The sequence below is a fragment of the Miscanthus floridulus genome, chromosome 9, assembly GCF_019320115.1.
Source record: "Miscanthus floridulus cultivar M001 chromosome 9, ASM1932011v1, whole genome shotgun sequence".
In the NCBI taxonomy this organism is placed as follows: domain Eukaryota; kingdom Viridiplantae; phylum Streptophyta; class Magnoliopsida; order Poales; family Poaceae; genus Miscanthus; species Miscanthus floridulus.
The window spans coordinates 14,982,988-15,008,541 of record NC_089588.1 but is presented as its reverse complement, the minus strand read 5'-3'; the positions used below and the strand labels follow the sequence as shown (position 1 = coordinate 15,008,541).

Sequence of the window (25,554 nt, the reverse complement as noted above, 5' to 3'; positions counted from 1 at the left end):
CCAGCTCGGTGTTACGGGCACTGAGCTCCAATGCCTCCGGTGAAGTCTTCGAAGCCACGAGCTCCTTTCATTGACTAGGAGTTATGTTGCTGAACTCGTTGAAGAGAGTTAACCCCTTTTGGATATACTTCTTGTTGAGCTCCGACCTCCAATATCGGAATGACTCTCCCATGATCTTGAAAGCATTTTTTTTACCAGTTCTTGCTTACCCTCTGAAAATCTAAAATTAAGCTTCAGCTGCTTATCACATAGTTCATCCTTTTTCTTCTCTGGTACCTCTTTCCAGTTAGGGATTGCTGGGTTCAATTTATCTCTTACTAGGGCCTCGATCGCATTATGAAATCGTCCTCTGAATTCCTTGGGCTCAATGATCTCCCCTGCTGGCCCGACCTCCGTTATCACAGAGCATGCCTTATCTGGATATTGGTTTGCTTTTCTATCCCCTCGTTTTCTCTTTGGCTTGGTAGTCATGTTCGTGGTTATGTCTTGAGGTTGTGGAGTAGAGGCCTCAATGTCTGTCTCTGTGGCTGTTGCCTCTGCTCTCCTTTCCTCTACTCCGTCTTGTCTAGTGAGATATCGCGGATGTCGACATCATCTTTTCTGAGTTTTAGGAGGGACATATATATACGATAGGTCAAAGTGTTAGCAAAGATAACACAGCCAAAGTTTTAGCAAAATTTACAAGCTAATGTTTTATCCCTACCTCCTCGTTTGGGTCAAAATTCTTGTCCAGATCTTCCTCCGTTGGCCTCCTTCTGGCTTCACGTGGGAAAGGATCCTCAGGACTTATATATCTCTCTTTTGAGTCATCATCATCATCCTCTTCTTCTTTGCCTTCAGCAGCCTCTTCTGCTCTTCCTTCTGCTCCCCCTTCCTCCTCGTCACACTATTCCTGAGTAAGCATCACTTCTAGATCCTTTTCTAACTTGTTATTGAATTGCTCTTGAGTAAGCTAGTCCTCAGTGCTTGCTCCTCATAGGTTGGCTGCTCATCATGCTCAGGGCATCTGGCTGCACTATCTGGTGTCTGCAACATTATTTCGTGCTTTATTCTAATAGATGCAAGAAAGTGTGCTTTAGGTACGCGAGAAGGTATAAGAAATAAAAAAGGTCTATAAACCGAAGTAGTCCTATAAAACAACAATATATAAAAATGAGTACTAGCAGTAGTAGAGGCCTTAGCAACATGTCAATCATCATTTGATTATGAACTTGGGGCATCAAGGCATCATATCAGAGAAGAGTGGAGAAGGTAATGTAGGGATGGCTGGTAATGATGCCAAGTTCCTCACAAGTTCTTGATCATCAGCTCACATTCCATATAATGTATGGACTTGGACAATTTTATCATTGGCAAAACAAAAGGAGAGGAGAGGAGAGGGGAGATTTGACAAAAAAAACAACAGCTGTTTAGCAAACATAGAGCGGCAGCTGATGGCAAAAATAGTCAAAAATATATATGTTCACTGTTAACAAACATAGAGAGAAGAATAGTAGAGTACAGAGGAGTAGTAGTAGTATAGAGAGGAAAAGAGTAGTAGAGTAGAGAGTAGGAGTAGTAGAGTAGAGAGGAGAAGAGAGAAGAGAGGAGTAGGAGTAGTAGATTAGAGAGGAGAAGAGAGTAGTAGTAGAAGCAATTTTTGGGAGGTACTCTCAAATTAGTAAAAAATCATCACCGACAAAGGGCTTGTGCTCAGTACAAGTAGTCGTAGTATAAAAAACATCACCGACAAAGGGCTCTGAATCAGTTTGGAGGTTTTCTCCTAAAACAATCGTATCCCACGTCAGATTATTTACATACTCAAGCCAAAAGAACTAAAAAACATAGCATTTTATGGCCTAAAAAGAGAACTGCTACTTTGTGAACAAATATGGACTTGAGAATTTCATAGCAGCAAGTACATACCCAGATTAGCATACAAACCAAGTTTCATAATTTTTGGACAACTACAATAGGAGATATGAAAAAGGCAAAAGTTACACGCCTAAACAAGTTAGCATACTTAGAGAACACTTCTTACTTAGCAGAGCTGGAGCTACTAGTCTACTTGCGGTGCTACTATTTGACCCAACACCGACTCCTACAGTCTTACTTGCCTAGATTGGAATTATTTGAATCTTATATGGTCTTATTTTGATGTTTATTTACTAGTATATGATCTCACTATCTATTATAATTACTTAATTAGTCTAAGTTGACGCCCAAACTATGTAGAAGTTCATTTTAGTTTGCCGACATCTATAATCTGATTTAACACAAAAGTTTGGCTCGTTTGCTCAATCTTATGGTGCCTAGATTGCAATTATTTTAATCTTATATGATCTCCTTCTGTAGGTACCTTTGTGGTTTCTCTGCTGATGGTGTATGTTGCACTGCAACAGGTGTTCCGGTCTGCATCAAGACCACCAATGGACACAATCAATTAGCATGTGAAGAGTATGCAAAGGTCATATTAAAATTTTTAAAATTTACAAAAACATGCTATCCAACTTTTAAAGAATGATTATTCGAACTTTTAAAGAATGGTTGTTTAGTTGAGTAAGTTATATTAAATCAATATGACATGAATCTGAGTAGTTAGGGGTGCTGCAATTTATTGCAACCTGAGATTTTTCTTTTACTTGTGCAACTGTAATACACAATCAGTTAAACTTGCAGAAAAGCCACAAAATCTTTCAAAAGACCACGGATATATGCAAACTTTGCATTGACACATGGAAAGAGTAAACAAAATTCATATTAGAAAACATGAATTTACAAAGTAACACCATGGAACTTAAAAGATTATTTAGTCAGTTTTAACTATATTGTCAATTGATATGAGATTAATCTGACAAACTAGATGTACTGCAACTCATTGCAACCAGAGTTTTCCTCTGTGTATAACTGGCTGCTATATGCAGTTAGCCAGTTAATCAGTTACGCTTGCTGAATAGTCCAAAAAATATCTCGAAAGAACCTGGATATCAGGGACAAAGCTGTTTCTATAGTCCTATGTTCACCCACAGATAACATAATAACTAGAGTTTGAGATAACCTTCACCTGATATAAAAAATAGAGTTAAATGCACGAGCGGTCCTCGAACTTGTAAGCGTGTATCACATAGGCCTCTGAATTTTGAAAATGCATTTCTGGACCCCCTAAACTTGTTAAGTGGTGCACTGTAGTCCCTTGCCAGCCATGTGGACATTTTTCGCTGATGTGGCATGCTAGCGTGGCATGTATTTTGCCTTTAACCCCCTCACATTTACTTTTCTCATAAAAATAGACCTTTCCTTCTCTCTAATCTTCGATGGCCACCATGTGCATCGGCTCCCGGCGGTGAGCGGTGGCAGGAGAGCAGGCCCAGGCCTCGGCGCACCCGGGAGAGCTCGCGCCTTGCCTCACGGTGGCGGTAGGAAGTGGGGAAGGCAGCGGTAGACTTGTGCGGGTTAGAGGAGGAGGGGAAGAGGGAGCTGGACGCTTGCCTCCACTTAGCAGTCGACGGCGAGCAGGGAGACAGCGGTGATTGGCGCAGATGCGGCACGGTCGAGCTTGCTGAGGCGTGGAGCGACCGCCTAGGCAGGAGCATGGGCACGCACACAGGTACCAGCAGCAGCACCCCCTCCCCACCGTCCACGCACACCCTACACCTTTGACCTCCTCAAAACTCAGATCCCTAGCTATGTCGCCGCCATCTGTGCCTAGGGCCGAGCTCGCCCAGCCGTGCAGCCACTAGGGGTCGCGAGCTCTCCGTGCATACAGGTGGGTGGCACAGGGGCAAACACGGCTAGTGAGGGCATGGCCATGGGCTCTCCTAGGTGCGCCGAGGCCTGGGCCTGCTCTCCTGCCACTGCTCGCCGTCGGGAGCCGATGCACATGGTGGCCATGGCAGATGAGAGAGGAGGAAAGGTCTATTTTTTATGAGAAAAGTAAATGTGAGGGGGTTAAAGGCAAAATACATGACATGCTAACATGCCACAATAATGAAAAATATCCACATGGCTGGCAAGGGCCTATGGTGCACCAATTAACAAGTTTAGGGGGTCCAGAAATGCATTTTCAAAGTTTAGAGGCCTATGTGACACATGCTTACAAGTTCAAGGGCCGCTCGTGCATTTAACTCTAAAAAATAAATGCATAGGAAGGACTTTATCGATGTGACCTCATCCTTAGGTATCTTTATAATTTCATAAGTAACATAGAATGAAATAAATGCATATGAAGGCGTCTATATGGAGGCTCATAGGCTGATAACATAGAATTATAGTATAAGCACAACACACAATAGAAGGACAAAAATCGAGCAGCAGCACATAGCAATACTGCAATATAGCCTATTAGTCTGGCATGCTAGCACTAGTGGAAAAATAGTTGGTCAAGAGAATCTTTTACTGATTATTTTTACTTACTTAGGATGTAACTTAGTTAGGTATTAAAAAAAGGGTAAACACTGCAACAATCAACCACAAGGCCCAGTGCACCTTGAATGATGACTACATAAGTTTAAGCATAATAGCAGTACCTTTTCATATGACTTGGCATGGGCTCTTAGTTTGGAGCCACATGTAAATCTTTTGCCACATGCTGCGAAAGGCATATGTTATAATTCTCCGATGCACGTGTTTACAGGTGCAAACATAAGTCAAAATCCAATGAGAGGGCCTGAAATTCAAAGCATTTGTTTGTTAGAATATGTAAATGCACTATAGCCAGCCAAAGCACGGAGGCATCCATTCACAATAAACGAAAGGAACTGGTTAGATTGTTTGGGTCAGGCCACCATCCTGGTGGCCCCCAAATGGCCAGGGGCGGATCCAGCGGTGGGGCGGGGGGGGGGGGGGGGGGGGGGGGGGGCTCAAGCCCCCCCTACCCAAACCGAATCAGTGCAAATTACTGTAGAGCCCCTATAAATTTTTAGGCAAAGTTCTATAGTATAGGGGGGGCTGAGACTTAAGATCGAGCAGCAGTGTTGTTCAGTCCCCCCTAAAATATTTCCTGGATCCGCCGCTGCAAATGGCCAAATGGTTTTCAACAAGCCTGGGGCTAGTTACAGGCTCTACTTTTGAGAGAGAGAAAAATAATTTGAATCTCCACTCAGGCTGAACCACTTCTAGCAAGGAAAAAAAGGAAGAAAACAAACCAAACCAACCATACCATTTAAGTAATTATGGATAGCATGAGTTAGCATACATATATATGGTAGATGACATGAGTTTTGAGCTTCAGTAGCCGAGTACAGGATCAGTAGATGTTTGCCCCATACTAGAGTTTAACACTTGATGTTGGTCATCAAGTGAAATGGTGGTTGTATGACATAATTGGATTGTATATTTGTTTTTCCCATAGCAACACAAGGACCTTCAGCTAGTCTATTACACATTATTTGCTTCACAAATGTGGCCCCTTAACAAGAAAAAATATGAAATGCATAGTAAGAAAAGAATGAAAATGTTATTTTGTCTGCATAATCAGTTAAAGCATGCTGGTTTTACTTAAAACAAAAAAGGTACCCTAGTTCACTTATTGCACAGCCCTTACATTTGACAAGTTAAAAGTAGAGTTCAGAACAAGTAAACTGCAACCCCAGAACTTCAAAATTAAATAGACTTATTACCTTGAGGGCTACTCACATGCTTCAATTGGAATGGACACACACTATGTCAAGGGCAGCGAACCCCTGACTGGCTGGACCGCGGCTACGGAGCTCGTAGCCGTCGGCCGTCTTCTCCGGTGAGGTTATACCCCTCTTCCGTAGGCTTACAGAGAATAGAGAGATTAGGGATAACTTTATTGCTTGATTGATCATGACCTCTAATACAGTTTATATAGGCCCATGGGCCGCCACACTTGGCAACAATAAAATAGGAAATAACTAATTAGGGATGAATCCCCTAAACTTAAGGCCAATCACTTATCTAATCAAATCAGCCACTTTCCTTAGCCGCACCTTCCTCCTGATCACCCGCGCCTGCTGCCTCAGCGCGTGCTGCGGCCCGCCTGACATCACGGGCCCTTCGCTGGCGTGCGTAGGTGCGGCCCCACATGACATCTCTCCCCCCCTCGAGAGTCAGCTCGTCCTCGAGCTGGAAGTCTGGAAACTGCTCGCGGAAGGATTCAGCATCTTCCCATGTGGCCGACTCTGGAGGTTCGCCGCGCCAATGGACGAGCAGCTGACGAACGCCTCGCGCCAGGCGAGCCTGCTCCACCTTGCTGGGCTCTGGAGCCACCGTACCATGGTGGATGTGCGGCAGAGCCGGTGGAGCGTCCGGGGGGGTGCCGGCGAACTTCTTGAGGGTACCGACATGAAACACATCATGTATACGAGCTTGCGGGGGGAGCTCCAGACGCACAGCCACATCGTTGATGATCTCGCAGACGCGGTAGGGCCCGATGTAGCGCGGCTTCAGCTTGCCGGTCTGCGCCTGAGGAAGGGACGCCATGGTGCGCTGTCGAAAGCGCAGGAGCGCCCAATCGCCGACCTGGTAGTGCACCGGGCGATGCTGCTGGTCGTAGTGGCGCTTCTGGACACCCTGTGCTTGCTCCAAGCGGTAGCGAACATCAGCTAGGAAGGCCTCGCGCTCCTCCATGTCGCGCGCCACTGCCGCAACGCGCGTCTCACCAGGCTCGTAGGAGCGGATGGTGGGCGGGTCGCGGCCGTACACCACGCGGAACGGCGTCTCCCGAAGCGAGGACTGATAGGCCGTGTTGTACATGTACTCAGCCCATGGAAGCCATCGCAGCCACTGCCGGGGTCGGTCACCTGTAAAACAGCGTAAGTACATGATGATGACCTTGTTGGCCGCCTCCGTTTGTCCGTCGGACTGGGGGTGGAAGGCGGAGGTCATGTGCAGCTTGGTGCCCATGAGGCGCATCAGCTCGCGCCAGAACAGTGAAGTGAACACCGGGTCACGGTCGGACACCATGGACTGCGGCAGGCCATGGAGGCGCACGATGTCGGTGAAGAACGCCTGAGCCACTGTCTCAGCAGTGTACGGGTGCGCCAGGGGTATGAAGTGGCCGTACTTGCTGAAGCGGTCGACGACGGAGAGGATCACCGACTTTCCATTCACCCGGGGCAGCGCCTCCACAAAATCGAGGCCAATGTGGGCCCACACCGCTGTGGGAATGGGCAGCGGCAGTAACAGCCCTGCTGGATGAAGATGCTCGGACTTGTATCTCTGGCAAGTGACGCACTGGCGCACAAAGTCCTGCACACAACGACTCATGTTGGGAAAATGGAAGTCACGGCGGAGACGGTGCAAGGTGCGCTGGACACCCTCGTGCCCATCGTCGTGAACGGCTGCCAGGATCTCTTGCAGTAGTGGCGATGACTGCGGAATGTAGAGGCGGCCACCGTAGGTGACCATGCTGTCGGCCAATCCCCAGGGGGCGGCGCGAGAGCCCGTGCGAAGCTCGTCGTGGATGGCCACCAAGGCGGGGTTGGTTGCCTGGGCCTGGCGTAGACGGCTGATGAAGTCGAAGCGAGAGCCTGAGATCGCCATGAGGGCCACCGCCGGGTCCTCGTCGGTGTCGCGGCGCGAGAGGGCATCAGCCACCGTGTTGGTCGCCCCTGACTTGTACTCGACGGAGAAATCGAAGCCGAGTAGCTTCCCGACCCAGTGATGCTGTGGGATCGTTGCGAGGCGCTGGTCGAGGAGGTACTTAAGGCTGTAGTGGTCCGTCTTGACGAAGAAGCGACGTCCCCACAAGTACGGCCGCCAATGCCGCACAGCCAGGACAAGGCCAATGAGCTCCCGCTCATATGCCGCAAGGGAGCGGTGTCGTGGCGCCACTGGCCTGCTGAAGAACGCAATCGGATGCGCCTCCTGGATGAGGACCGCCCCGAAGCCGTAGGTAGACGCGTCGCACTCGACGACGAAAGGCTTGCTGAAATCCGGAAGTGCCAGCACCGGGGCTGACGTCACAGCCGCTTTAAGGGCGGTGAAGGCAGCCGTGGCGTCGTCGTTCCACGTGAACCCCTCCTTCTTCAGGAGCGCGGTTAGGGGCGCGGCGATGGTGCCGTAGTTGTGGACGAACTTCCGGTAGTAGCCCGCCAAGCCGAGGAAGCCGCGTACAGCACGCGCGGAGCGAGGCTGTGGCCAGTCGTGTATGGCCAGGACCTTGGCGGGATCCATGGCTACGCCGGCCGCGGAGATGATGTGGCCGAGATAGCTGACGGAGTCGACGCCGAACGAGCACTTCGACCTCTTGACGAAGAGGCGGTGTTGGCGCAGGAGAGTCAAGACGACGCGGAGGTGTCGGAGGTGGTCCGCCCAGCTGGAGCTGTAGATCAAAATATCGTCGAAGAAAACAAGCACAAACCGGCGGAGGTAGGAACGCAACACGTCGTTCATGAGCGCTTGGAATGTTGCCGGGGCATTGCAGAGGCCGAATGGCATCACCAAGAACTCGTACAGGCCGTCGTGGGTGCGGAACGCCGTCTTGTGGATGTCCTCGTGCCGCATCCGCACCTGGTGGTAACCTGACCGGAGGTCGAGCTTGGTGAAGAAGCGAGCCCCGTGCAGCTCGTCCAGCAGCTCGTCGACGACGGGGATGGGGAAAGCGTCCTTGATGGTGACGGCGTTCAGGGCGCGGTAGTCGACGCAAAACCGCCACGAACCATCGGCCTTCTTGACGAGGAGGACCGGCGAGGAGAACGCCGAGTCGCTGCGGCGGACGATCCCCTGGGCGATCATGGCGGCGCACTGCCGCTCGAGCTCGTCCTTGTGGGCCGCCGGGTACCGATAGGGGCGGACGGCCACTGGAGGTGCGCCAGGTTGGAGGACGATGCTGTGGTCGCGGGCGCGTGGCGGTGGCAAGCCCGTGGGCTCGGAGAAGACGTCGCTGAATGTGGCCAGCAGCTCATCGAGGAGGGACGCGCTCGGCGCCTGTGCTGTCGCGCGTAAGGCTGGCACCGAAGGACAGGCTACGCCGGTCCACGCGACGGGGCGCCCGTGGCGCTGGAAGGTCATGCGCCGGCTGCCAAGGTCCCAGACGATGGGCCCCAACTCACCGAGCCACCTGGTACCGAGGACGACGTCGTACCCGGCCAGCGGCATGACGTAGAGATCGGCCGGGAACGCCTCGCCATCGACGAGTAAGGGCGCGTTGCGGATGACCCCGGCGCAGGCGACGCGTTCACCATTGGCGACCAAGGCGGTGAGGCGAGGCCGCTGGTGGAGGGGTAGACCGGAGCGTCGAGCTGCCTCCTCCGAGATGAAGTTGTGCGTGCTTCCGGAGTCCAGCAGGGCGACAAGGGCCGCGGTCCCGAGAACCACGGCGATCTGCATAGTGCCCGCCACGGGGACCCCAGCCACTGCCTGTAGGGAAAAACAGGGCGCCGTGGCGTCGTGTTCGACGTCGTCCGCGGCGTCCCGCGCGTCCTCAATCTCCACGCCATCCACGAAGAAGAGACGCCTGCAGAACCGATTGTGGCCACGTGTGTATTTTTCATCGCAATTGAAACACAGACCCAGACGACGCCGCTCCGCCATCTCGTCCGGGGTGAGGCGCCGGTGATTGCCCTCAATGCGGCCCTGCTGGGCGGCCGCTGGTGGAGCCGGAAGCGCCAGGTGCGCCGGGGGCGCCGGAAGTGCTGGTCGTGGCGCGGGCGCAGGCAAGATGCCGCGCGGTGGCGCGCGAGCTGGGGCCGGCGCTGGGCGGGCGGCCTCCATCAGCTCCACCTGGCGGGCCAGGCTCATGGCAGCCGCCAACGTCTCCGGGTTGTGGATGCGGACGGCGTGGCTGAGTGGTGGCAGGAGCCCGCCGGTGAAGAGCTGGACGCGCTGTGCCTCCTCCAGACGACCCGCACGCGGCAGGAGGGCCTGGAAGCGATTGGAGTACTCCTCGACTGTACCAATACGCCGGCACTCGGCGAGCTCGAACAGCGGAGCCGAACGGAGGGGAGGCCCGAACCGAAGGTTCAGGAGGTCCTTGAAGCGCCCCCATGGTGGCGTACCCTCATCCTCTTGGAGCTGGATGTACCAGAGCTGGGCGACGTCCTCCAGGTTGTACGAGGCCATCCAAACGCGCTCCTCCGCCATGGTACGCTGCTGGCGAAAGTATGATTCGCATTTGTTGATGAAGAGCAGCGGATCAGTCTTACCATCGTAACGGGGAAAATCCAATTTCTGGAATTTCGGAGGGCGATCAAGATCGCGCGCCCCGTCCTGGTGACCGCCGGCGCTGCTGTCCGTTGAGGATGACGCCTTGTCCTTCATGGCCGCCATGTCGGACTTCATTGTTGACAGTTCCGAAGTGAGGGCCTTCAACATCTCCATCACGTCGGCCATAGTTGGCTCACTCATGGTGGCTGGGTGCGGCGCGGACGCGGAGGATGATGGTGGTGATGGCGGGCTGCTGGGAGGGTGGGCGGCGGCTGTGGTGGATTGGGTGGGGCGGATGGGCGAGGATTGCCGGGAAAGGGAACGCCTGGAGGCTGATACCAGGTTGTCAAGGGCAGCGAACCCCTGACTGGCTGGACCGCGGCTACGGAGCTCGTAGCCGTCGGCCGTCTTCTCCGGTGAGGTTATACCCCTCTTCCGTAGGCTTACAGAGAATAGAGAGATTAGGGATAACTTTATTGCTTGATTGATCATGACCTCTAATACAGTTTATATAGGCCCATGGGCCGCCACACTTGGCAACAATAAAATAGGAAATAACTAATTAGGGATGAATCCCCTAAACTTAAGGCCAATCACTTATCTAATCAAATCAGCCACTTTCCTTAGCCGCACCTTCCTCCTGATCACCCGCGCCTGCTGCCTCAGCGCGTGCTGCGGCCCGCCTGACATCACGGGCCCTTCGCTGGCGTGCGTAGGTGCGGCCCCACATGACACACTACCAGGAAACTGAATTACCTTGAGGGCTATAGACGGCCAAGTAAATAGCTCAAGGCGGGAAACCATAAAGGAAAGAGCTCATGGTGGGAAACCATCAGCAAAGTCCACCAAAAATACAGGGCAAGGGAAATACATTTCCTTGGCTGTTTGGCTGCCAAGGAAAATAGGGCCACATCTAATGTGTCATACGGAAAAGAAAATGTCTTAATGCCAAGTATATAGCTTTTGTTTGGAGACTCGAGGAAATGTTCCAACCAACCCAGGTAGCTTTTAAAAAACGCAAGGTAATGGCTATTTTCTTAATCCTAGAGCTGACTGGTAGTCAAGTACTCAAGTGTATGAGTCGAGTATGTAGAATCCAAACATGCTGAAACACAGCTATGACTATGAGGCAGCATATCTACTGCAGTTTAGACCTGACTATTTCCACTAGCTATTGACTAGGAATACTTTTCAGATTGGTGCTAAATGAAAGACCAAATAGAAAAGTTCACACGTAGCAGCAAACAAAAGAGGACTAAAATATGGCCAATTGGATGTGTTTTGGACCAAAAACTGAACGAAATCAAACATAGCATATATCAGAAAGTCAAGAACTTTCAGATTGACATGAACTCCTGAAAACTCCATGGGACTGGGAGACAGTGCTAGCTTAAAGCAGAGCAGCATCTTGGAGTCAATAAATAAAACCATAATATAGACAAAATCCACCTAGTAGATAGAATACACACATGTGTACACATAGACACATCATATACCACGCCCAGATCAATCGATTATGTTAAATAAAAGGACTGCTAACAAGATCCACGAAATTTGCACAAAACCAACACAGAACAGAACAGTAGGATGAACGAGGAACAAAAACCAAGCCACCTCTAACACCACCAGACTATTTCAGGTACCTACAGAAGTGGATTTTGGTCCCATACCTTATTACCTATAGAAGAGGGAGCACCAGGGGAGGTCGAGGTCGTCGAGGGAGCACTGGGAGAGGTTAGAGCACGCGGGCCGACGACGTTGTCGGAGATAGAGGTCGGTGAGGGAGCACCGGTGGCGGAGCCAGAGCGCATGACCAGGCTGGGGAGCACAAACCGTAGCCCCCTCGAGGTTGTCAGAGCGTGTGCACGGGCCGGTGAGGTCGGAGCTCTAGGTCAGAGCGGGATCTGCGGCGGTGGCGAGGATGGCAGCCAGAGCGCACGGTCGGGCCGGGAGAGCACAAACCCTAACCCCCGGCGAGGTCATCAGAGCGCGTGCACGGGCCGGCGAGGTCAGAGGTCAAGGTCTGAAACCGAGCGACAGCAGGCCAACCGGCCGTGCGAGCTCTCACAAACCCTAGCCGCCATGGCGGCCTAGGGAAAGGTGGCATTTGGGGCACAGAGGAGGCCTAGGGGGCGGAGGCGGTTATGGGAGGAAGGCGGCGGTAGGCCACGGAGATGGTGGCGGTGGCGGGGCGACGAGAGAAATTTTGGCAGCCTGACGACGTCCGCTAGGAAGAAGACGCCCAAGACTTAGTGAGATTTTGGCCAAGCGCGGGCTCTGGAATATATACCTAGAGTCATTTGTAGGGGCGGCTCTAAAGACCAGCCGCCCCTACAAATGCATTTGTAGGGGCGGTTTCTGATTCAGCCGCCCCTACAAATATTTTCGCATATTTTTAAATATTACTTCTACATATTTTTATAAATGTGTAAATATATTTATAAATGTTTAAATGTAATAAAAATAATTTGCTATATTTTCCCATATACATAAAAAATTACTTGCTTATATATATATATAATGATACATTTTATTTTGTAAAATAAAAAATATTTGATTACTTGTTCTATATATTCATTTTTCTTTATATATAACTATATATATTTGTTTTCTGATTATTCTATATATAAAAATGTATCTATATATACATTTTTTGATATAGAAAAATATATAATTCTCTATTTTATTCTTTACAAAAAGAATATTTTAAAAATTGAAAATTTGAAATTTAAAATAACTAAAACAATTTCATCTCCACTAAATGACTTCAAATAAAAATTTTATAAACATTAAAGTTGTATAACTCATCAAGATGTACAACTTATATTTTGGTCATCTTTTCATTTGATCAAATTTATACAGTTCAAATTTTGAATTTCAATAAATATCAACTTCAAATAAGATTTTGATACCTTAAATGATTTCAAATAAGAAAGTCATGAACATAAAAATTGTTGAACACATCATTATCTACAACTTTTATTTTGGTCATCTTTTCATTTGACAAAATTTGAATAGTTCAAATTTTGAATTTTAATAAATGCCAACTTCAAACAAGATTTTGAAACCTTAAATGATTTCAACTACAAAAGTCGTGAACATAAAAGTTGTTGAACTCATCACTATATACAACTTTTATTTTGATCATTTTTTTATATGACAAAGTATTAGTAAACATTGTTCACAAATTCACATATCACTCATAGTTTCATAAACTATATGAGAGACATGTTGATTTGTGAACAATGTTTACTATCACTTTGTTAGATGAAGAAATAACCAAAATAAAAGTTGTAGATCTTGATGAGTTATACATCTTTGGTATTCATAACTTTTTTAGCTAAAATCATTTGGTGTTTCAAACGAAAATTTGAAAACTTGTTATTTTTTAAATTTGAAAATTTGAATTGCTTAAACTTTTTCAAACGAAAAGAATGACCAAATCAACATAGTAACTTGATAGGATATGATTTTAAAAAATTTTAAGAAAAAAAATCATCACATTTGGAGTTAGTATGAGGGAGAAAGAGTAGTTACAAATTTTACCCAGAGATTAAAAAGAAAAATCACAACTGTTTATGATGATCAATCATGAACAAGTATGATTTCTCTTTTTAATCTGTGGCTGAAACTTGTAACTAGTTTTTCTCACTCATACTAACTCAAAATGTGATGGTTTTTTTTCTAAAATTTTCTAAAATCATGCTCTATCATTTTAGTCTGGTCATCTATCTTTGTCACTAATTTTGGATAATTTAAATTTTGAATTTTAGAAAATGACAACTTTAAACTTGATTTTCAACCACTAAATGATTTCAGATGTAAAGGTGATGAATATAGAAGTTGTATAACTCGTCAAGATCTTCAACTTTTATTCTGGTCATTTCTTCATTTCATAAAGTGTTAAGTGCTTGTTTTAAGAGTTTCGATAGTAGTCCGAACATGTTGCAGTAGTATAAGTGCATGTTTCAAGTGTTTGCGTGTTACAGTTGTTTTAGTAGTAATAGAGTTGATGTTGCAATAGGTTCATCTAGATGTTGCAAAGGATAGTCCCACACACATGCATAAATGTAGTCTCACACACATACATAAATACATATTCTCACACACATATATAAATAGTCTCACACACATGTATAAATGAAGTCTTACAAACAAACACACTTACACAAATACTCCATGTTCAACAACTAGCTAGCCCATTGTAACGACTTTTCCCATGACACCTTTTTATTCTCATGGCAATATGTCTTTGGGCAGGTTCTTTTCCATAACACTGATCTTCTTAGGAAAGTCTATGAATAGCGGCATCTCATCATAGTTATTGTAAGCTTCAACACCGTGCACGCCATCAACTCTGATAATGTGCTGTTTCCCGGAGGCAACCAGGTGCTTTGTCTTCTTCTTCAGGGGAAGGTTACTTTATAGGTTAGGCATATAGAAAACTAGTGCGACACGTGAAGCGAGCACCCAAGGATCATCTTGGTAGCCTAGATTCTCGAGGTCTAGGACTCTCAATCCGATCTCGTCCAGTTGGTGTTGTTTGATCTAGCGGCATCGAAATAGGGCCACCGTTATATCCCTTCCATAGTCAAGTTCTCATATCTCTTTAATGATGCCAAAGTATTAGATCTTTGGTCCCACTCCATCGAGAGCTTCTATTCGAACGCCGTTGTTTTAGTTCACATATTTACTATTCTTTGTGTGGGTATAGTACGTGTACCCATTGATGTCATAAGCTTTCCAAGATGTCACTTGTCTCGATGGCCCCTCCGTCAACCTACTTATGATAATAGAGTCTATGGTTTCTCTAGGCGGTATGTTTTGGTCCTTCAACCATATAGTTAGTCGTTGCTTGTGTTGTTTCATGACCCAATCATCTGAACAACAATTTCTCTCCACCATAATGATAGCCAAGTGTTCATCAATATACGGTTGCATCAGTTGTGTACTCTGCAAGACACTATAATGCACCCGACTCACTTCTTTGTAATCATGGTTGATGAACACTTTTTTACCACTAGTGCCCTTCCTAGCCAGCCTACCTCTGTGACGAGAATCAGGTTTACCAATTCCTTTCTGTACTTTTAGGTACTCTTGACAGCACTCGATGACTTCTTCATTACTGTAACCCTCTATCATGGAGCCCTCTGGGTATGCTCGATTATGCACGTATCGGCTTAGAACCGACATGAACCGCTCGTAGGACCACATTTCATGCAAGTAGCAAGGGCCCATGCCTGTATCTAATGAACCATGTGAATCATGAGATGTGGCATTATATCAAAAAAAGCAGGAGGTAACACATCTCTAGTTGGTTTTGTGTCTCCACCACAAATTCATATAGGTCACTCAACTCTTTCTTGCCAATCATCTTCTGTGAGATCTTTGAAAAGAAGTAGTACATGCGGGTGATAGCCATTTTCAAGAACTCTAGCTTTATAGTCCTGATTGTAATAGGCAGAAACACTGTCAGCATCACATAATAATCGTGAGCCTTATAGTGTGTTATTGACAAGTCCTTCATCGACACTAGCTTTTTCACATTCGTGGAAAACCCAGTCGGGACTTTGACCCCCCTCAGGAAAGTGCATATAGCACTCTTCTCTTCTGGTGTTAGGTTGAAGCATGTCGCGGGTAGAGTGTATTTTTTTATTAGCCTCAGGTACTGGGTGAAACTATGGCATCACGTTTAGTTGCACCATATCTTTCTATGATTTTAGACCATCCTTTGACTTGCCTATGTCCATCAAGGTAGCAATGAGACTCTCAAAGACATTTTTCTGCACGCGCATAGCATCAATGGCATGGGGGACCTCCAAGTTTGGCCAATAAGGTAGATACTGAAAGAAGATCGATTGTTTCTTGAAAGGTACGCCTTTGATAGGAGGTGTGCTTCTATCTTTATTTGTCCCATTCGGATTCTTCTTTCCATAGACGATGCATATGTTTTTCATCATTCTGTACACGTGTTCTCTGTTATGACGTCTCTCCGGATGGGGTTCAATCTCTAGGATGTTGTCATAAAATCTAAAGAATAATTTGCTACGGTACTTGTGACTTGTCTTTAAGAAGCGCTGGTTTCTTAGGTAAACTATCTTCTTGGATGCATCCAGAAACATCCATGTAGTACCATCCAAGCAAACTAAGCATCCCATCTTTCTTTTTATCTGTCCAGACAAAGCAAACAGCGCGGGGTAATCATTGGTAGTAACAAATATTATTGCTCTATATATGAAGTCCTCCTTTCAGAATGCATTGTACATTGGCTCCCTATGCCTCCATAGTCTCTCTATTTCTTGCGTCAAAGGCTCGAGGAACACGTCTATATCAATGCCTAGTTGTTTAGGGCCAGAAATAAGAATAGTGAGGAGAATGTACTTTCTCTTCTGACACAACTACGTTGGGATGTTGTACATGGTCAAGATCACTAGCCAAGTGCTGTGGTCACTCATCCTCTCATTGAAGGGATTCATTTCATCGGTGCTCAAGCCAAACCGTATATTCCTTGGGTCATCGTTGAATTCTTTGTGCTTCTCATCGATCCTTTGCCACTGACTACAATTAACCGGGTGTGCAATCTTTTCATCATCCACCTTGCGCTCATCATCGCACCATGTCATGAGTGTGGCTTCTTTAGGGTTTAAGGGTTTAGGAAGATACGTCTCAAGCGGTCAATCACTGGCAGGTACCACATTACCAAGGCATGAATTCTTCTCTGCTTTGCATCATTGCCTAATGGAGTGTCCTCTAGGGGCTAAGATTCTTATATCACCTTTTTTGTACCATTCTTATTCCTCTTTTTCCCCATGGAGGCTTCATCCCTACCGTAAAGATCATTGTTCTTGTACCGGCTGGCCCCACACCCGGGATATTTATCTAGTGACTTGAACGTTTCGCCATGAAAAAGGATGCAGTGGTTGGGGCATGCATGGATTTTTTTTCAACCCCCATTGTCAATGGACTTATGACCTTCTTCGCTTGGTATGTGTTGGCAAAAACTAAGTTTGGTTGTGGCAACACCCATGACAGGAGACATAATAGATCATTAAAACTACAGTCTGACTAGCCGTACTTAGCCTTCAGGATGAGTAGCTCAAGCATAAAATGTAGCAATATCCAATGTGTCGGATAGCCCTTTTAAACATCATACACAGTCTCCTTCGATGCTTTTGTCACCCTTTCCAAATTTTCTAGACCTTTTGGGCTCTTTAGTAAAATCTCTGGTCCAAGGACCCGAATCATTTCCTCCAAATCATCAAAATCATCTTCATCACCAACACGTGCTCCCCCATCATTATTGGCACCACCTTCGTCGTTACCATCCCAACCACCAGCATCACCACCATGTTCATTGCCAAACTCAGGATCCATTTATACATCAAGCTCTTCTGAGTATTGGGACAGGTATTCTAGAGTTTCGGCGTCGTATTCTTCATCATTGTCATCATTATCAACAACCGTTGTTTCACCATGATGAATCCACACTGTGTAGTCCTCAACAAATCCTCGTACAATCAAATGTTCTCTGATGATACTCACATCTGTCCATGCCATAAGGTTCTTGCAATCTTTGCATGGACAAATAGTTGTATCCTTATTCTTTATCAACGTCGCTGCATGCTTCTCTACGGCTTCAATAAATTTGTCCACCTCTTCACGGAAACCTGTCTTGAACCTTAACGAACCATACATCCCAGACTTCCTGTACTCCATCTTTTAAAACAAAACAATCAAAGAAAATACATTAAATGACTACTAATTCAGATATATATGTAAAGGAATCAAATTAATAATTAATTACTTGACAATATTTCTATATACTTCAGATATATATAAATATAAATATAAAATAAAATTACATGAAACATATCAAACACACACCATGGTAGAGGGTAATTAGTTAATGGCCTATTTATTAATAAATAATTAAAAATATATTTGTTAATTAAAATAAATAATTTCAAAGACAACAATTTGCAACAATTAATATTTTACCCACTACCTTTCATGCAAACCCTATTCTAATTTTATGAAACATAAATTTACAAAATTAAAATTAAAAAAAACCCTAGATCTAGATCTAAATCTACATGTACATGAAACATACATGAAATTAGGGTGTAATCTCAACTAAAATCAAGCAAGATCGACTAATAAATGGTGTAATCTCATTTATCTAACTAATTTACACTAATAGCTTCAAAACTAGAGTCTAATTTGCTTCATACAAAGCTCAAGCACCATAGAAGACAGAGAAAAATAAAACTCTAATTATGATCACTAACCAACCATTAAAACTTTAAATAAAGGCATGGAATAATATTTTCTTACCTTGTACAACCTCTTCACCAAAGTATTTGAGATCAAAACCTCCCCCTTAGTAGAGCAATTTTTGGAAAGAGCCCAAGGCCTCCCAACCTTTTTTGCTCGGGTTGGAGAGGGTGGCCCGAGGTGGAAGAAGGTGGCTGCTATATATACAGCGGGCATTTGTAGGGGCGGCTGGTGATTCGGCCACCCCTACAAATGGACACAGTAGGGGTGGCTGGTAATACCAGCCGCCCCTACAAATCGACGCATTTGTAGGGGCGGCTCGTATTACCAGCCGCCCCTACTGTGCCATTTATAGGGACGACTGTTGTGCTGGAGCCCGAGCACATCACTGTAGGGGCTGCTCCAATGTCAGCCGCCCCTAAACAAACACCGTTGCTACAAACTATTTTTCACGTAGTGATTCCTACGCATACATCGTTGACACAGGCCGGCTATTGGTAAATGAAAAGTGCACCTCTATTGTGATCCTAGAGCAAGCCAAGTTGTGAGTATGACATATAGATGACATGACATTACAAATTTTATTTAGTATATAACATAGTTGTTTTGTAAATTTAATTGCAAAAAATATAACAATTCAAACAAGGAGAACTACGATTTAAGAGATATAATAGTTATATATAGGGTTCGGCTCAAGCAATAAATATAATTAAGGGTCTCTTTGAATCTACTAGTGCTAATATAGTTAGCAGTAGCTAAAATTAGCACTAGCAGATCCAAATAAACATGCTAATAGACCAAGTAGCTATTAACAAAAGGGTTGTGAACTACTTGTTCAACTAGCAAGTGTTCTGCTATATATACTCCGTATAATAGGTTCCAATAACCTATTAGCAACATATTAGTAGAATGATTATTCAAACATCTTCTACTAACAATTAGCTAGCTAATTAATATTTAGTGGCTATTAGCTATTAGCTACTATCTCCTCTCTTTTTTCTTGACAAAAGCTACTATCTCTATTCTAAATTATAAGTCAATAAAAAACTAAAACGACTTATAATTTAAAACGGATCGGAGTAGCTACGGCCACATCACCGTATCTTGCATTGCATGTAATTTGGGTGGCCAAAGCACCTCGGGAGCAGCAAATTCGCTAGCTGTCTAGCTAAAGCACTCTTGTGCAACTTTAGCAGTTGCCTAACTGTAGCACCAGTCGTAATCTTTTTCGAGAATTAATTAAAGAAGATGACGCAAGACGTCCTGCATATATATAGCAGAGACGAGACGATAGTACAGTCGTTGCAACCGGTGCCGGGTGGACCGGATATTGCACTGCATTGGTGGCGCACTACATCCTCATCAGCCGTCTTTGGATGCATGGACGGAGTCCCGTCTGCAGAAAGCAGCAGCTTGCATTGTTCCACTTCCAACGACGACTGCATGCGCCGCCGGTCATTATAAAGAGCCGATCGAGCTGGATGCTGTGTGCCTGCCCATACCATACACCCGTCTTCTCCCCTAGTCCTGGCCGTCGTCTAAGCACCTCGCACGCCCGCCGAGCGCGCGTCGGCGTCGTCGACGGCCGGCCAGCCGGTGCCTATACCGCCATCCTCGCCGGCGCGCGCGGGGGCATCGATCGCGACGCCGTACAACCATGGCCACTGCTGGCGGTGCTGCAGTAAGGTCGCTGCTGCTGGGGGCCATCGTCTTCCTGCTCATCGCCGCCGTCGCACAGTCGTCGTCGGCGGCCCGTGGTGGTGTTACGTTACGTGTTGACCGTCGCCACCAGGTGCGCTCTCCTCACCCCCCCCCCCCCCCCCCCCCCCCCCCCCTCCTTCCTAGCTAGCTAGCAGGCTATACTATACCGTAGGAGGGCTAGAAAACACTATTCTAGCTGAATTGTTGTGAGAGAAAAACATTGTTCCGACTAAAAAAAAAAGAAGTCGAACAAGCCAGCTTCTGGGTAAGCCGAACGGGGCACATATGCAGAGAGTTTTCTTTCTTATTACCACTAATCCATTTTTACATGTAAATAATAAATAGTTTAAGAAGCTATCTGCCATAAATTTGCTTTCCGTTTGAATAATAATAAATCTCGTCATATATATCACAAATTTTCATTTCGTGCTTTGCCAATCATTTCTGCATCATGCAACAGGTGGTGGTCGTGGACAATGGCGTGGTGCAGGTGACGCTGTCGAAACCGCAGGGCCACATCACCGGCGTCCGCTACAACGGCCACCGCAACCTCCTGCAGTACACCGCCGGCCACCAAAACTCGGGAGGGCAAGTAGTTTTATATACTGTATACAAATTCTACTATTTTATTATATACAAAAATGATCATTCAGAATTTCAGATGTAGTAATGTACAGTACATGGTATATACAAATAAAAGGCGGCAAGCAGAAGAAGCAGGCATCCATGGATCGATAGCATGTACTGCAAATAAACTAAATTCTGTTGCATGCACGCAGGTACTGGGATGTGGTCTGGAACTACCCTGGCTCCGGTCATCCAAGAGGAATGATCGACATGTGAGTGCTGAATAATCTTTTCTTGCTCAACTCATCACCTCCTTGGTGTGTGTGCTGATCACTGCCAAGCATGTCTCTGCAACTAGCTCTAACTGCTTCATCAAATTCAAAAGAGCGAGTGTTGCTGTTTTGGTCCTTTTGGGTGTAATAGGTAGCTGCATTATATTTGTACAGGTTGGACAGTACCGGCGAGTTCAGTGTTGTGACCTCAAGGGACGATCAAGTAGAGCTTTCTTTCAGGAGCACGTATAATCCATCACGCCAAGATAGTGTCCGGCTAAACGTCGACAAGAGGTACCTACTGTGCCATTCGATAGATCTTTGCATTGCATTCAGAATTTCAGCTTCATTATTGTTCAACAAACACAAGGCTTTCAGTTATATGCCTCTCCTCTGAGATACCAGTAGTACACACAAGTTACATACCTGTCACATTTCCGAAAATAGCTTAACTTGTCGTTGGTTCCATTATTAATACCAGGTTTGTGATGCTCAAAGGCAGTTCTTGGGTTCTACTGCTACGCCATCTTTGAGCACAACAGCAGCTGGCCTGCTCATCTCAACGTCTCAGAGGCACGGCTGGCTTTCAAGCTCAACGCAGACATGTTGGTAGTAGAGAGTGTTGGGTTTAGTCCCACATCGTGTAGCGATGGTGGGGGAGCACAACATATAAGGCGGGATAACCCCCACCTATAAGGCTAGTCTTTTGGATTGAGAAGGCCCAAGGCTTTATATGTTGTTAGCTCCGGTGGACCTGGACCTGTGGGAGCGCAGGCTTGTCGTAACGAGCTGGGCCGGCTGTAAGCCAGCTCCAAGATCGTGAACTCGGTGGTCACCACCGGTTCCAACAATTGATATCAGAGCCGGTACCCATGGTCAGAAAAAGCTAAACCTGATAAAAAATCTCGAGCGTCACATATGGCGGGGGCACCCCGATGTGTGAGATTGTTGGGTTTAGTCCCACATCGTGTAGCGATGGTGGGGGAGCACAACATATAAGGCGGGATAACCCCCACCTATAAGGCTAGTCTTTTTGGTTGAGAAGGCCCAAGGCTTTATATGTTGTAGCTCCGGTGGACATGAGACCTGTGGGAGCGCAGGCTCGTGGTAACGAGCGGGGCCGGCTGTAAGCCAGCTCCAAGATCGAGAACTCGATGGTCACCACCGGTTCCAACAGAGAGTACCCATCAACTCATGCATGGCTCTGCACTTCACGTCTTCACATCGTCACAAACTTGCTGTAGGTTCAAGTACATGGCGATCTCAGACGACATACAGAGATACATGCCGAGCGAAGCAGACAGGGACGCGCCACGTGGCTCTCCACTGGCCTACAAGGAGGCCGTGCTGCTGGTGGACCCCGTCGAGCCGCAGTTCAAGGGGGAGGTGGACGACAAGTACCAGTACTCGCTGGACAACAAGGACAACGCCGTCCATGGCTGGATCAGCACCACCGGCAGCCACCTCAGCATCCCGGCCATGTGGTTCTGGGTCATCACCCCCAGCAACGAGTTCAAGAGCGGCGGGCCCATGAAGCGGGAGCTCACCTCCCACGTCGGCCCCACCTCCCTCGCCATGTTTCTTGGCACGCACTACGTCGGCGACGACATTGTGCTCAGCCTCGGCGACGGCGAGCACTGGAAGAAGGTGCTGGGCCCGGTGTTCATCTACCTCAACTCCAGCCCCAGCAGGCGATCGCGAGCTGGCGGCGGCGGCGATGTCGCCGTCCTCGGCCTCTGGGACGACGCCAAGGCGCGGGCGCGAGCGGAGGCCAGCAGGTGGCCGTACAGCTTCCCGAAGTCGCCGGACTTCGCCAAGGCGGGCGACAGGGGCACGGTCACCGGCACTCTCTTGGTCCGGGACGCTTTCGCGAGCAAGGGCGGCGACGTGCCTGCTGCAACGGCGTTCGTCGGGCTCGCCGCGCCCAGCGGGCAGCCTGGCTCCTGGGCGACACGGTGCAAGGGCTACCAGTTCTGGGCGACGGCGACAGCGGGGGCGCCCTCCTCCGGCGGGTTCAGGTTCACCATCGGCAGCGTCCGGGCAGGGGTGTACAGCCTCTACGCGTGGGTTCCGGGGGTCCTCGGAGACTACGTACACACGTCCACGGTGACCGTGACGGCAGGTGGGGCCGTCCATCTCGGCGATCTCGTGTTCGTTCCGCCAAGGTCCGGCCCGACGCTATGGGAGATCGGCGTCCCGGACCGGACCGCCGCGGAGTTCTTCGTCCCCGGCGCCGGCCCCAGGCCCAGATACGCCAATAACAGGCTCTTCCTGGGCAAAGACAGGTACCGGCAGTACGGTCTGTGGGAGAGGTACGCGGAGCTGTACCCTAGGAGGGATCCTGTCTTCACGGTTGGGCACAGCCATCACTCCAAGGACTGGTTCTTTGCGCATGTCACAAGGTATATATCTGATGTACTGAATTTCTGATATACGTAATACTGAAGAACTCTGTACATCTTCGATTGGTTTTTTGCATGTATGCAGAAAGGTTGGCAATCGCTACGTGCCCACGACGCGGCAGATACGGTTCGACCAGGGCCGTGTCGTCGCCAACGGCACCTACACGCTGCCCATCGCCGTCGCAGCAGCTCAGTTGTCCAGGCTACAGGTAGCTAGTAGCACATGCTTTAACTGTTGAAACTAACAAGAGGTGCGTACTGCGTTAGCATGACAATTCTGAATTAACTGTTGAAACTAACAAGGTGCAAGTGAACGGGGGCGGCGGCGGCGGCGGCAACGCGATCGCGCGGCACGGCATCCACGGCGTGCAGCGGAGCTTCGAGTTCCGGGTGAGGGGCGACCAGCTGAGGGAAGGCGAGAACAGAATCGGCATCACGCAGACGATGGCGTTCGGGCCCTTCTTGGGGGTCATGTACGACTACATCCGGCTGCAGGCGCCTGCCTAGCTAGCAGGAACGAGTCACTCAAGACTGTATTGTTATCATTGTTATAACAGTGCACAGTGCAGTCGTAGCGTTTTCATTTTCGGAAATTAAAATTTATCGGGGTCACAGATAAAGAGGATAAACAGGATATATCGGAAATACCGGACCAAATTCAAATAAAATTTAATTTGAATTTAAGTAAATTTAAATAAATTTTAACAAAATTTGTACGAAAAAGATAGATATTTTCTTATCGGCAACTACGGATAAAAAGGATATATCAAAAATATCAGGAGATTTCGACCGATATTGGAAACCATAGTCTCGTAGCTACGGTGGTCGGTGGATAGATATGCAGGCTGAGGCAAGAGGAAAATGTAGCAAAAAAAAGTAGTACATGTATTCAGTGCTAGCTACTTACCTAGTTAGAAATTGCGTAGGCTTGGCAGTTTGGGACATACAGAATTATGATACAGAATTAGTGCTGAATTTCCTCGCACAAAAGAGAATTAGTTCAGAATTATTCGAACGCACGCATATGTTCAGAATTACTGACGTCCCGAGCCAAGACCAGAAGCAGGCTCAAGAGTCTGTCAAGTGCCCAGAGCCTGACAGACGCAGAGGCGCTGCACCATCTACCTGTTCCACAGTCACGATGAACTGTCGGCCACTCCTTCGACAGAGGACAAGACAAGGGACTCCTCAAGCCCTTGAGGCAGAGGGCTTCGGGCCTACTCGTCAGCGCCTCTCGGCGGGGGACAGTGACTGACGGTCAAGCACCAGATTGCACAGTTGTGTCAGGGAGTGGTTGCGACATTGTCGGCCAACTCCTACATGACAATGGAGTACCAGACGACGCCAAAGACGAAGGAACCCGCAAGCACTAGGTAGAGAAGCCCTAGGTTAGGACCAACTCGATTTGTATGCCCCATACCCTCCTCGGTATATAAGAGGAGGCATGGGCTCCTGTAGAGGGATTGAAACCATACACACTTGGGATGGCTGATTTGGAGAACGATTAGCCCGAGGTAGAAACCGAGAACCTTAGCATAGCATCGTGCAATTCCCTGTCAAACTCTTCTCAATTTCTATGTTGTAAACCCACGATTGGGCATTCATAGCATGAAGAACACCTTACTATTGGATGTAGGGCTCAGAGGCCCGAACCAGGATAAATCAATTGTGTTTCTTGCGTGTTTTGAGTGTCCAAGCCACTGGAGACCCACACATCAACCTCCGACGAACAAACCCGATGCTAGCCGCAGTTCTGAATCCGCGACACCACCAAAATCCTACTTGTAAGCCTCCGAAAAATGAGATTTTCCACCATATTTTTATATGGCCCCACATGTAAGCTTGTGAAAATTGAGATAAAAAATGAGGAGACATGGGGACTTGATTGGGGAAAAATCAATGCAGACGATCCATGGAGCAATTGTGGGCACTTACCATGGATTTGCGACACGTGTCCAAGCACATGTATCTAACACATGAGTGTAATTGTTTCTCTTTCCAATTATTTCTAAATTTGATCAAGAACCCCATGCGTTAGATGCATGTATATGGACCTGCTACTAGGTTATACTTTTCAATTCCGAAGGAGGTGTGCATGGGGCTTGATTACATGGGGGTCTAAAAGAGATTATATGACTAATCACCTTCTCAATATTTTAACAAACAAGTTAGTCATTTATTCAATCTCTTCGCATCATTCCATCCGCCAAAATCCATATTAAGGACTAGATACGCTTTTGCCATAACAA

The 25,554-nt window shown here is 47.3% G+C and overlaps 1 pseudogene; it reads left to right on the top strand.

The window, feature by feature from the left end:
* The first annotated feature begins 17,562 nt into the window (after positions 1–17,562).
* On the top strand, positions 17,563–23,812 carry LOC136479305 (rhamnogalacturonate lyase B-like; annotated as a pseudogene).
* The last annotated feature ends 1,742 nt before the right edge of the window (positions 23,813–25,554 follow it).